This window comes from Electrona antarctica (assembly GCF_951216825.1).
Source record: "Electrona antarctica genome assembly, contig: scaffold_55, whole genome shotgun sequence".
In the NCBI taxonomy this organism is placed as follows: Eukaryota; Metazoa; Chordata; class Actinopteri; order Myctophiformes; family Myctophidae; genus Electrona; species Electrona antarctica.
Genome location: NW_027638720.1, coordinates 81,932 through 95,577, shown reverse-complemented (window position 1 = coordinate 95,577; position 13,646 = coordinate 81,932). Strand labels below are relative to the sequence as shown.

At 41.6% G+C, this 13,646-nt stretch overlaps 1 protein-coding gene across 1 annotated transcript in view; it reads right to left on the bottom strand.

Moving 5' to 3' along the window:
• LOC306917775 (cilium assembly protein DZIP1-like) overlaps positions 1-13,646 on the bottom strand; it is a gene marked incomplete at its 5' end in the record, with an annotated part of 88,109 nt that overhangs the window by 8,720 nt on the left and 65,743 nt on the right. The window lies entirely within an intron of this gene.

Genomic DNA, 13,646 nt, shown 5'->3' with positions numbered 1-13,646 from the left:
TATGGAATGAACTTCCCATTACAGTCAGAACTACAGACTCACTCCCAATCTAAACTATGGAATGAACTTCCCATTGCAGTCAGAACTACAGACTCACTCCCAATCTAAACTATAGAATGAACTTCCCATTGCAGTCAGAACTACAGACTCACTCCCAATCTAAACTATGGAATGAACTTCCCATTGCAGTCAGAACTACAGACTCACTCCCAATCTAAACTATGGAATGAACTTCCCATTGCAGTCAGAACTACAGACTCACTCCCAATCTAAACTATGGAATGGACTTCCCATTGCAGTCAGAACTACAGACTCACTCCCAATCTAAACTATGGAATGAACTTCCCATTGCAGTCAGAACTACAGACTCACTCCCAATCTAAACTATGGAATGAACTTCCCATTACAGTCAGAACTACAGACTCACTCCCAATCTAAACTATGGAATGAACTTCCCATTACAGTCAGAACTACAGACTCACTCCCAATCTAAACTATGGAATGAACTTCCCATTGCAGTCAGAACTACAGACTCACTCCCAATCTAAACTATAGAATTAACTTCCCATTGCAGTCAGAACTACAGACTCACTCCCAATCTAAACTATGGAATGGACTTCCCATTGCAGTCAGAACTACAGACTCACTCCCAATCTAAACTATGGAATGGACTTCCCATTGCAGTCAGAACTACCGACTCACTCCCAATCTAAACTATGGAATGAACTTCCCATTGCAGTCAGAACTACCGACTCACTCCCAATCTAAACTATGGAATGAACTTCCCATTGCAGTCAGAACTACAGACTCACTCCCAATCTAAACTATGGAATGAACTTCCCATTGCAGTCAGAACTACAGACTCACTCCCAATCTAAACTATGGAATGGACTTCCCATTGCAGTCAGAACTACAGACTCACTCCCAATCTAAACTATGGAATGGACTTCCCATTGCAGTCAGAACTACAGACTCACTCCCAATCTAAACTATGGAATGGACTTCCCATTGCAGTCAGAACTACAGACTCACTCCCAATCTAAACTATGGAATGAACTTCCCATTGCAGTCAGAACTACAGACTCACTCCCAATCTAAACTATGGAATGAACTTCCCATTACAGTCAGAACTACAGACTCACTCCCAATCTAAACTATGGAATGAACTTCCCATTACAGTCAGAACTACAGACTCACTCCCAATCTAAACTATGGAATGAACTTCCCATTGCAGTCAGAACTACAGACTCACTCCCAATCTAAACTACAGTATGGAATGAACTTCCCATTGCAGTCAGAACTACAGACTCACTCCCAATCTAAACTACAGTATGGAATGAACTTCCCATTGCAGTCAGAACTACAGACTCACTCCCAATCTAAAGTATGGAATGAACTTCCCATTGCAGTCAGAACTACAGACTCACTCCCAATCTAAAGTATGGAATAAACTTCCCATTGCAGTCAGAACTACAGACTCACTCCCAATCTAAACTATGGAATGAACTTCCCATTGCAGTCAGAACTACAGACTCACTCCCAATCTAAACTATGGAATGAACTTCCCATTGCAGTCAGAACTACAGACTCACTCGCAATCTAAACTATGGAATGAACTTCCCATTGCAGTCAGAACTACAGACTCACTCGCAATCTAAACTATGGAATGAACTTCCCATTGCAGTCAGAACTACAGACTCACTCCCAATCTAAACTATAGAATGAACTTCCCATTGCAGTCAGAACTACAGACTCACTCCCAATCTAAACTATGGAATGAACTTCCCATTGCAGTCAGAACTACAGACTCACTCCCAATCTAAACTATGGAATGGACTTCCCATTGCAGTCAGAACTACAGACTCACTCCCAATCTAAACTATGGAATGGACTTCCCATTGCAGTCAGAACTACAGACTCACTCCCAATCTAAACTATGGAATGAACTTCCCATTGCAGTCAGAACTACAGACTCACTCCCAATCTAAACTATGGAATGAACTTCCCATTACAGTCAGAACTACAGACTCACTCCCAATCTAAACTATGGAATGAACTTCCCATTGCAGTCAGAACTACAGACTCACTCCCAATCTAAACTACAGTATGGAATGAACTTCCCATTGCAGTCAGAACTACAGACTCACTCCCAATCTAAACTACAGTATGGAATGAACTTCCCATTGCAGTCAGAACTACAGACTCACTCCCAATCTAAACTATGGAATGAACTTCCCATTGCAGTCAGAACTACAGACTCACTCCCAATCTAAACTATGGAATGAACTTCCCATTGCAGTCAGAACTACAGACTCACTCCCAATCTAAACTATGGAATGAACTTCCCATTGCAGTCAGAACTACAGACTCACTCCCAATCTAAACTATGGAATGAACTTCCCATTGCAGTCAGAACTACAGACTCACTCCCAATCTAAACTATGGAATGGACTTCCCATTGCAGTCAGAACTACAGACTCACTCCCAATCTAAACTATGGAATGGACTTCCCATTGCAGTCAGAACTACAGACTCACTCCCAATCTAAACTATGGAATGGACTTCCCATTGCAGTCAGAACTACAGACTCACTCCCAATCTAAACTATGGAATGAACTTCCCATTGCAGTCAGAACTACAGACTCACTCCCAATCTAAACTATGGAATGAACTTCCCATTGCAGTCAGAACTACAGACTCACTCCCAATCTAAACTATGGAATGAACTTCCCATTGCAGTCAGAACTACAGACTCACTCCCAATCTAAACTATGGAATGAACTTCCCATTGCAGTCAGAACTACAGACTCACTCCCAATCTAAACTATGGAATGAACTTCCCATTGCAGTCAGAACTACAGACTCACTCCCAATCTAAACTATGGAATGAACTTCCCATTGCAGTCAGAACTACAGACTCACTCCCAATCTAAACTATGGAATGAACTTCCCATTGCAGTCAGAACTACAGACTCACTCGCAATCTAAACTATGGAATGAACTTCCCATTGCAGTCAGAACTACAGACTCACTCGCAATCTAAACTATGGAATGAACTTTCCATTGCAGTCAGAACTACAGACTCACTCCCAATCTAAACTATGGAATGGACTTCCATTGCAGTCAGAACTACAGACTCACTCCCAATCTAAACTATGGAATGGACTTCCCATTGCAGTCAGAACTACAGACTCACTCCCAATCTAAACTATGGAATGGACTTCCCATTGCAGTCAGAACTACAGACTCACTCCCAATCTAAACTATGGAATGAACTTCCCATTGCAGTCAGAACTACAGACTCACTCCCAAACTAAACTATGGAATGAACTTCCCATTGCAGTCAGAACTACAGACTCACTCCCAATCTAAACTATGGAATGAACTTCCCATTGCAGTCAGAACTACAGACTCACTCCCAATCTAAACTATGGAATGGACTTCCCATTGCAGTCAGAACTACAGACTCACTCCCAATCTAAACTATGGAATGGACTTCCCATTGCAGTCAGAATTACAGACTCACTCCCAATCTAAACTATGGAATGGACTTCCCATTGCAGTCAGAACTACAGACTCACTCCCAATCTAAACTATGGAATGGACTTCCCATTGCAGTCAGAACTACAGACTCACTCCCAATCTAAACTATGGAATGGACTTCCTATTGCAGTCAGAACTACAGACTCACTCCCAATCTAAACTATGGAATGAACTTCCCATTGCAGTCAGAACTACAGACTCACTCCCAATCTAAACTATGGAATGAACTTCCCATTGCAGTCAGAACTACAGACTCACTCCCAATCTAAACTATGGAATGAACTTCCCATTGCAGTCAGAACTACAGACTCACTCCCAATCTAAACTATGGAATGAACTTCCCATTGCAGTCAGAACTACAGACTCACTCCCAATCTAAACTATGGAATGAACTTCCCATTGCAGTCAGAACTACAGACTCACTCCCAATCTAAACTATGGAATGAACTTCCCATTGCAGTCAGAACTACAGACTCACTCCCAATCTAAACTATGGAATGAACTTCCCATTGCAGTCAGAACTACAGACTCACTCCCAATCTAAACTATGGAATGGACTTCCCATTGCAGTCAGAACTACAGACTCACTCCCAATCTAAACTATGGAATGAACTTCCCATTGCAGTCAGAACTACAGACTCACTCCCAATCTAAACTATGGAATGAACTTCCCATTACAGTCAGAACTACAGACTCACTCCCAATCTAAACTATGGAATTAACTTCCCATTGCAGTCAGAACTACAGACTCACTCCCAATCTAAACTATGGAATGAACTTCCCATTGCAGTCATAACTACAGACTCACTCCCAATCTAAACTATGGAATGAACTACCCATTGCAGTCAGAACTACAGACTCACTCCCAATCTAAACTATGGAATGAACTTCCCATTGCAGTCAGAACTACAGACTCACTCCCAATCTAAACTATGGAATGAACTTCCCATTGCAGTCAGAACTACAGACTCACTCCCAATCTAAACTATGGAATGAACTTCCCATTGCAGTCAGAACTACAGACTCACTCCCAATCTAAACTATGGAATGAACTTCCCATTGCAGTCAGAACTACAGACTCACTCCCAATCTAAACTATGGAATGAACTTCCCATTGCAGTCAGAACTACAGACTCACTCCCAATCTAAACTATGGAATGAACTTCCCATTACAATCAGAACTACAGACTCACTCCCAATCTAAACAATGGAATGAACTTCCCATTGCAGTCAGAACTACAGACTCACTCCCAATCTAAACGATTGAATGAACTTCCCATTGCAGTCAGAACTACAGACTCACTCCCAATCTAAACTATGGAATGAACTTCCCATTGCAGTCAGAACTACAGACTCACTCCCAATCTAAACTATGGAATGAACTTCCCATTGCAGTCAGAACTACAGACTCACTCCCAATCTAAACTATGGAATGAACTTCCCATTGCAGTCAGAACTACAGACTCACTCCCAATCTAAACTATGGAATGAACTTCCCATTGCAGTCAGAACTACAGACTCACTCCCAATCTAAACTATGGAATGAACTTCCCATTGCAGTCAGAACTACAGACTCACTCCCAATCTAAACTATGGAATGAACTTCCCATTGCAGTCAGAACTACAGACTCACTCCCAATCTAAACTATGGAATGAACTTCCCATTGCAGTCAGAACTACAGACTCACTCCCAATCTAAACTATGGAATGGACTTCCCATTGCAGTCAGAACTACAGACTCACTCCCAATCTAAACTATGGAATGAACTTCCCATTGCAGTCAGAACTACAGACTCACTCCCAATCTAAACTATGGAATGAACTTCCCATTACAGTCAGAACTACAGACTCACTCCCAATCTAAACTATGGAATGAACTTCCCATTGCAGTCAGAACTACAGACTCACTCCCAATCTAAACTATGGAATGAACTTCCCATTGCAGTCATAACTACAGACTCACTCCCAATCTAAACTATGGAATGAACTACCCATTGCAGTCAGAACTACAGACTCACTCCCAATCTAAACTATGGAATGAACTTCCCATTGCAGTCAGAACTACAGACTCACTCCCAATCTAAACTATGGAATGAACTTCCCATTGCAGTCAGAACTACAGACTCACTCCCAATCTAAACTATGGAATTAACTTCCCATTGCAGTCAGAACTACAGACTCACTCCCAATCTAAACTATGGAATGAACTTCCCATTGCAGTCAGAACTACAGACTCACTCCCAATCTAAACTATGGAATGAACTTCCCATTGCAGTCAGAACTACAGACTCACTCCCAATCTAAACTATGGAATGAACTTCCCATTACAGTCAGAACTACAGACTCACTCCCAATCTAAACTATGGAATTAACTTCCCATTGCAGTCAGAACTACAGACTCACTCCCAATCTAAACTATGGAATGAACTTCCCATTGCAGTCATAACTACAGACTCACTCCCAATCTAAACTATGGAATGAACTACCCATTGCAGTCAGAACTACAGACTCACTCCCAATCTAAACTATGGAATGAACTTCCCATTGCAGTCAGAACTACAGACTCACTCCCAATCTAAACTATGGAATGAACTTCCCATTGCAGTCAGAACTACAGACTCACTCCCAATCTAAACTATGGAATGAACTTCCCATTGCAGTCAGAACTACAGACTCACTCCCAATCTAAACTATGGAATGAACTTCCCATTGCAGTCAGAACTACAGACTCACTCCCAATCTAAACTATGGAATGAACTTCCCATTGCAGTCAGAACTACAGACTCACTCCCAATCTAAACTATGGAATGAACTTCCCATTACAATCAGAACTACAGACTCACTCCCAATCTAAACAATGGAATGAACTTCCCATTGCAGTCAGAACTACAGACTCACTCCCAATCTAAACGATTGAATGAACTTCCCATTGCAGTCAGAACTACAGACTCACTCCCAATCTAAACTATGGAATGAACTTCCCATTGCAGTCAGAACTACAGACTCACTCCCAATCTAAACTATGGAATGAACTTCCCATTGCAGTCAGAACTACAGACTCACTCCCAATCTAAACTATGGAATGAACTTCCCATTGCAGTCAGAACTACAGACTCACTCCCAATCTAAACTATGGAATGAACTTCCCATTGCAGTCAGAACTACAGACTCACTCCCAATCTAAACTATGGAATGAACTTCCCATTGCAGTCAGAACTACAGACTCACTCCCAATCTAAACTATGGAATGAACTTCCCATTGCAGTCAGAACTACAGACTCACTCCCAATCTAAACTATGGAATGAACTTCCCATTGCAGTCAGAACTACAGACTCACTCCCAATCTAAACTATGGAATGGACTTCCCATTGCAGTCAGAACTACAGACTCACTCCCAATCTAAACTATGGAATGAACTTCCCATTGCAGTCAGAACTACAGACTCACTCCCAATCTAAACTATGGAATGAACTTCCCATTACAGTCAGAACTACAGACTCACTCCCAATCTAAACTATGGAATGAACTTCCCATTGCAGTCAGAACTACAGACTCACTCCCAATCTAAACTATGGAATGAACTTCCCATTGCAGTCATAACTACAGACTCACTCCCAATCTAAACTATGGAATGAACTACCCATTGCAGTCAGAACTACAGACTCACTCCCAATCTAAACTATGGAATGAACTTCCCATTGCAGTCAGAACTACAGACTCACTCCCAATCTAAACTATGGAATGAACTTCCCATTGCAGTCAGAACTACAGACTCACTCCCAATCTAAACTATGGAATTAACTTCCCATTGCAGTCAGAACTACAGACTCACTCCCAATCTAAACTATGGAATGAACTTCCCATTGCAGTCAGAACTACAGACTCACTCCCAATCTAAACTATGGAATGAACTTCCCATTGCAGTCAGAACTACAGACTCACTCCCAATCTAAACTATGGAATGAACTTCCCATTACAATCAGAACTACAGACTCACTCCCAATCTAAACAATGGAATGAACTTCCCATTGCAGTCAGAACTACAGACTCACTCCCAATCTAAACGATTGAATGAACTTCCCATTGCAGTCAGAACTACAGACTCACTCCCAATCTAAACTATGGAATGAACTTCCCATTGCAGTCAGAACTACAGACTCACTCCCAATCTAAACTATGGAATGAACTTCCCATTGCAGTCAGAACTACAGACTCACTCCCAATCTAAACTATGGAATGAACTTCCCATTGCAGTCAGAACTACAGACTCACTCCCAATCTAAACTATGGAATGAACTTCCCATTGCAGTCAGAACTACAGACTCACTCCCAATCTAAACTATGGAATGAACTTCCCATTGCAGTCAGAACTACAGACTCACTCCCAATCTAAACTATGGAATGAACTTCCCATTGCAGTCAGAACTACAGACTCACTCCCAATCTAAACTATGGAATGAACTTCCCATTTCAGTCAGAACTACAGACTCACTCCCAATCTAAACTATGGAATGAACTTTCCATTGCAGTCAGAACTACAGACTCACTCCCAATCTAAACTATGGAATGAACTTCCCATTACAATCAGAACTACAGACTCACTCCCAATCTAAACTATGGAATGAACTTCCCATTGCAGTCAGAACTACAGACTCACTCCCAATCTAAACTATGGAATTAACTTCCCATTGCAGTCAGCACTACAGACTCACTCCCAATCTAAACTATGGAATGAACTTCCCATTGCAGTCAGAACTACAGACTCACTCCCAATCTAAACTATGGAATGAACTTCCCATTGCAGTCAGAACTACAGAATCACTCCCAATCTAAACTATGGAATGAACTTCCCATTGCAGTCAGAACTACAGACTCACTCCCAATCTAAACTATGGAATGAACTTCCCATTGCAGTCAGAACTACAGACTCACTCCCAATCTAAACTATGGAATGGACTTCCCATTGCAGTCAGAACTACAGACTCACTCCCAATCTAAACTATGGAATGGACTTCCCATTGCAGTCAGAACTACAGACTCACTCCCAATCTAAACTATGGAATGGACTTCCCATTGCAGTCAGAACTACAGACTCACTCCCAATCTAAACTATGGAATGGACTTCCCATTGCAGTCAGAACTACAGACTCACTCCCAATCTAAACTATGGAATGGACTTCCCATTGCAGTCAGAACTACAGACTCACTCCCAATCTAAACTATGGAATGAACTTCCCATTGCAGTCAGAACTACAGACTCACTCCCAATCTAAACTATCAATCTAAACTATGGAATGGACTTCCCATTGCAGTCAGAACTACAGACTCACTCCCAATCTAAACTATGGAATGGACTTCCCATTGCAGTCAGAATTACAGACTCACTCCCAATCTAAACTATGGAATGGACTTCTCATTGCAGTCTGAACTACAGACTCACTCCCAATCTAAACTATGGAATGGACTTCCCATTGCAGTCAGAACTACAGACTCACTCCCAATCTAAACTATGGAATGGACTTCCCATTGCAGTCAGAACTACAGACTCACTCCCAATCTAAACTATGGAATGGACTTCCCATTGCAGTCAGAACTACAGACTCACTCCCAATCTAAACTATGGAATGAACTTCCCATTGCAGTCAGAACTACAGACTCACTCCCAATCTAAACTATCAATCTAAACTATGGAATGGACTTCCCATTGCAGTCAGAACTACAGACTCACTCCCAATCTAAACTATGGAATGGACTTCCCATTGCAGTCAGAACTACAGACTCACTCCCAATCTAAACTATGGAATGAACTTCCCATTGCAGTCAGAACTACAGACTCACTCCCAATCTAAACTATGGAATGAACTTCCCATTACAGTCAGAACTACAGACTCACTCCCAATCTAAACTATGGAATGAACTTCCCATTGCAGTCAGAACTACAGACTCACTCCCAATCTAAACTATGGAATGAACTTCCCATTGCAGTCATAACTACAGACTCACTCCCAATCTAAACTATGGAATGAACTACCCATTGCAGTCAGAACTACAGACTCACTCCCAATCTAAACTATGGAATGAACTTCCCATTGCAGTCAGAACTACAGACTCACTCCCAATCTAAACTATGGAATGAACTTCCCATTGCAGTCAGAACTACAGACTCACTCCCAATCTAAACTATGGAATGAACTTCCCATTGCAGTCAGAACTACAGACTCACTCCCAATCTAAACTATGGAATGAACTTCCCATTGCAGTCAGAACTACAGACTCACTCCCAATCTAAACTATGGAATGAACTTCCCATTGCAGTCAGAACTACAGACTCACTCCCAATCTAAACAATGGAATGAACTTCCCATTGCAGTCAGAACTACAGACTCACTCCCAATCTAAACTATTGAATGAACTTCCCATTGCAGTCAGAACTACAGACTCACTCCCAATCTAAACTATGGAATGAACTTCCCATTGCAGTCAGAACTACAGACTCACTCCCAATCTAAACTATGGAATGAACTTCCCATTGCAGTCAGAACTACAGACTCACTCCCAATCTAAACTATGGAATGAACTTCCCATTGCAGTCAGAACTACAGACTCACTCCCAATCTAAACTATGGAATGAACTTTCCATTGCAGTCAGAACTACAGACTCACTCCCAATCTAAACTATGGAATGAACTTCCCATTGCAGTCAGAACTACAGACTCACTCCCAATCTAAACTATGGAATGAACTTCCCATTGCAGTCAGAACTACAGACTCACTCCCAATCTAAACTATGGAATGAACTTCCCATTGCAGTCAGAACTACAGACTCACTCCCAATCTAAACTATGGAATGAACTTTCCATTGCAGTCAGAACTAAAGACTCACTCCCAATCTAAACTATGGAATGAACTTCCCATTACAATCAGAACTACAGACTCACTCCCAATCTAAACTATGGAATGAATTTCCCATTGCAGTCAGAACTACAGACTCACTCCCAATCTAAACTATGGAATTAACTTCCCATTGCAGTCAGCACTACAGACTCACTCCCAATCTAAACTATGGAATGAACTTCCCATTGCAGTCAGAACTACAGACTCACTCCCAATCTAAACTATGGAATTAACTTCCCATTGCAGTCAGAACTACAGACTCACTCCCAATCTAAACTATGGAATGAACTTCCCATTGCAGTCAGAACTACAGACTCACTCCCAATCTAAACTATGGAATGAACTTCCCATTGCAGTCAGAACTACAGACTCACTCCCAATCTTAACTATGGAATGAACTTCCCATTGCAGTCAGAACTACAGACTCACTCCCAATCTAAACTATGGAATGAACTTCCCATTGCAGTCAGAACTACAGACTCACTCCCAATCTAAACTATGGAATGAACTTCCCATTGCAGTCAGAACTACAGACTCACTCCCAATCTAAACTATGGAATGAACTTCCCATTGCAGTCAGCACTACAGACTCACTCCCAATCTAAACTATGGAATGAACTTCCCATTGCAGTCAGAACTACAGACTCACTCCCAATCTAAACTATGGAATTAACTTCCCATTGCAGTCAGAACTACAGACTCACTCCCAATCTAAACTATGGAATGAACTTCCCATTGCAGTCAGAACTACAGACTCACTCCCAATCTAAACTATGGAATGAACTTCCCATTGCAGTCAGAACTACAGACTCACTCGCAATCTAAACTATGGAATGAACTTCCCATTGCAGTCAGAACTGCAGACTCACTCCCAATCTAAACTATGGAATGAACTTCACATTGCAGTCAGAACTACAGACTCACTCCCAATCTAAACTATGGAATGAACTTCCCATTACAATCAGAACTACAGACTCACTCCCAATCTAAACTATGGAATGAACTTCCCATTGCAGTCAGAACTACAGACTCACTCCCAATCTAAACTATGGAATTAACTTCCCATTGCAGTCAGCACTACAGACTCACTCCCAATCTAAACTATGGAATGAACTTCCCATTGCAGTCAGAACTACAGACTCACTCCCAATCTAAACTATGGAATTAACTTCCCATTGCAGTCAGAACTACAGAATCACTCCCAATCTAAACTATGGAATGAACTTCCCATTGCAGTCAGAACTACAGACTCACTCCCAATCTAAACTATGGAATGAACTTCCCATTGCAGTCAGAACTACAGACTCACTCCCAATCTAAACTATGGAATGAACTTCCCATTGCAGTCAGAACTACAGACTCACTCCCAATCTAAACTATGGAATGGACTTCCCATTGCAGTCAGAACTACAGACTCACTCCCAATCTAAACTATGGAATGGACTTCCCATCGCAGTCAGAACTACAGACTCACTCCCAATCTAAACTATGGAATGGACTTCCCATCGCAGTCAGAACTACAGACTCACTCCCAATCTAAACTATGGAATGAACTTCCCATTGCAGTCAGAACTACAGACTCACTCCCAATCTAAACTATGGAATGAACTTCCCATTGCAGTCAGAACTACAGACTCACTCCCAATCTAAACTATGGAATGAACTTCCCATTGCAGTCAGAACTACAGACTCACTCCCAATCTAAACTATGGAATGAACTTCCCATTGCAGTCAGAACTACAGACTCACTCCCAATCTAAACTATGGAATGAACTTCCCATTGCAGTCAGAACTACAGACTCACTCCCAATCTAAACTATGGAATGAACTTCCCATTGCAGTCAGAACTACAGACTCACTCCCAATCTAAACTATGGAATGAACTTCCCATTGCAGTCAGAACTACAGACTCACTCCCAATCTAAACTATGGAATGAACTTCCCATTGCAGTCAGAACTACAGACTCACTCCCAATCTAAACTATGGAATGAACTTCCCATTGCAGTCAGAACTACAGACTCACTCCCAATCTAAACTATGGAATGAACTTCCCATTGCAGTCAGAACTACAGACTCACTCCCAATCTAAACTATGGAATGAACTTCCCATTGCAGTCAGAACTACAGACTCACTCCCAATCTAAACTATGGAATGAACTTCCCATTGCAGTCAGAACTACAGACTCACTCCCAATCTAAACTATGGAATGAACTTCCCATTGCAGTCAGAACTACAGACTCACTCCCAATCTAAACTATGGAATGAACTTCCCATTGCAGTCAGAACTACAGACTCACTCCCAATCTAAACTATTGAATGAACTTCCCATTGCAGTCAGAACTACAGACTCACTCCCAATCTAAACTATGGAATGAACTTCCCATTGCAGTCAGAACTACAGACTCACTCCCAATCTAAACTATGGAATGAACTTCCCATTACAATCAGAACTACAGACTCACTCCCAATCTAAACTATGGAATGAACTTCCCATTGCAGTCAGAACTACAGACTCACTCCCAATCTAAACTATTGAATGAACTTCCCATTGCAGTCAGAACTACAGACTCACTCCCAATCTAAACTATGGAATGAACTTCCCATTGCAGTCAGAACTACAGACTCACTCCCAATCTAAACTATGGAATGAACTTCCCATTGCAGTCAGAACTACAGACTCACTCCCAATCTAAACTATGGAATGAACTTCCCATTGCAGTCAGAACTACAGACTCACTCCCAATCTAAACTATGGAATGAACTTCCCATTGCAGTCAGAACTACAGACTCACTCCCAATCTAAACTATGGAATGAACTTCCCATTGCAGTCAGAACTACAGACTCACTCCCAATCTAAACTATGGAATGAACTTTCCATTGCAGTCAGAACTACAGACTCACTCCCAATCTAAACTATGGAATGAACTTCCCATTACAATCAGAACTACAGACTCACTCCCAATCTAAACTATGGAATGAACTTCCCATTGCAGTCAGAACTACAGACTCACTCCCAATCTAAACTATGGAATTAACTTCCCATTGCAGTCAGCACTACAGACTCACTCCCAATCTAAACTATGGAATGAACTTCCCATTGCAGTCAGAACTACAGACTCACTCCCAATCTAAACTATGGAATTAACTTCCCATTGCAGTCAGAACTACAGAATCACTCCCAATCTAAACTATGGAATGAACTTCC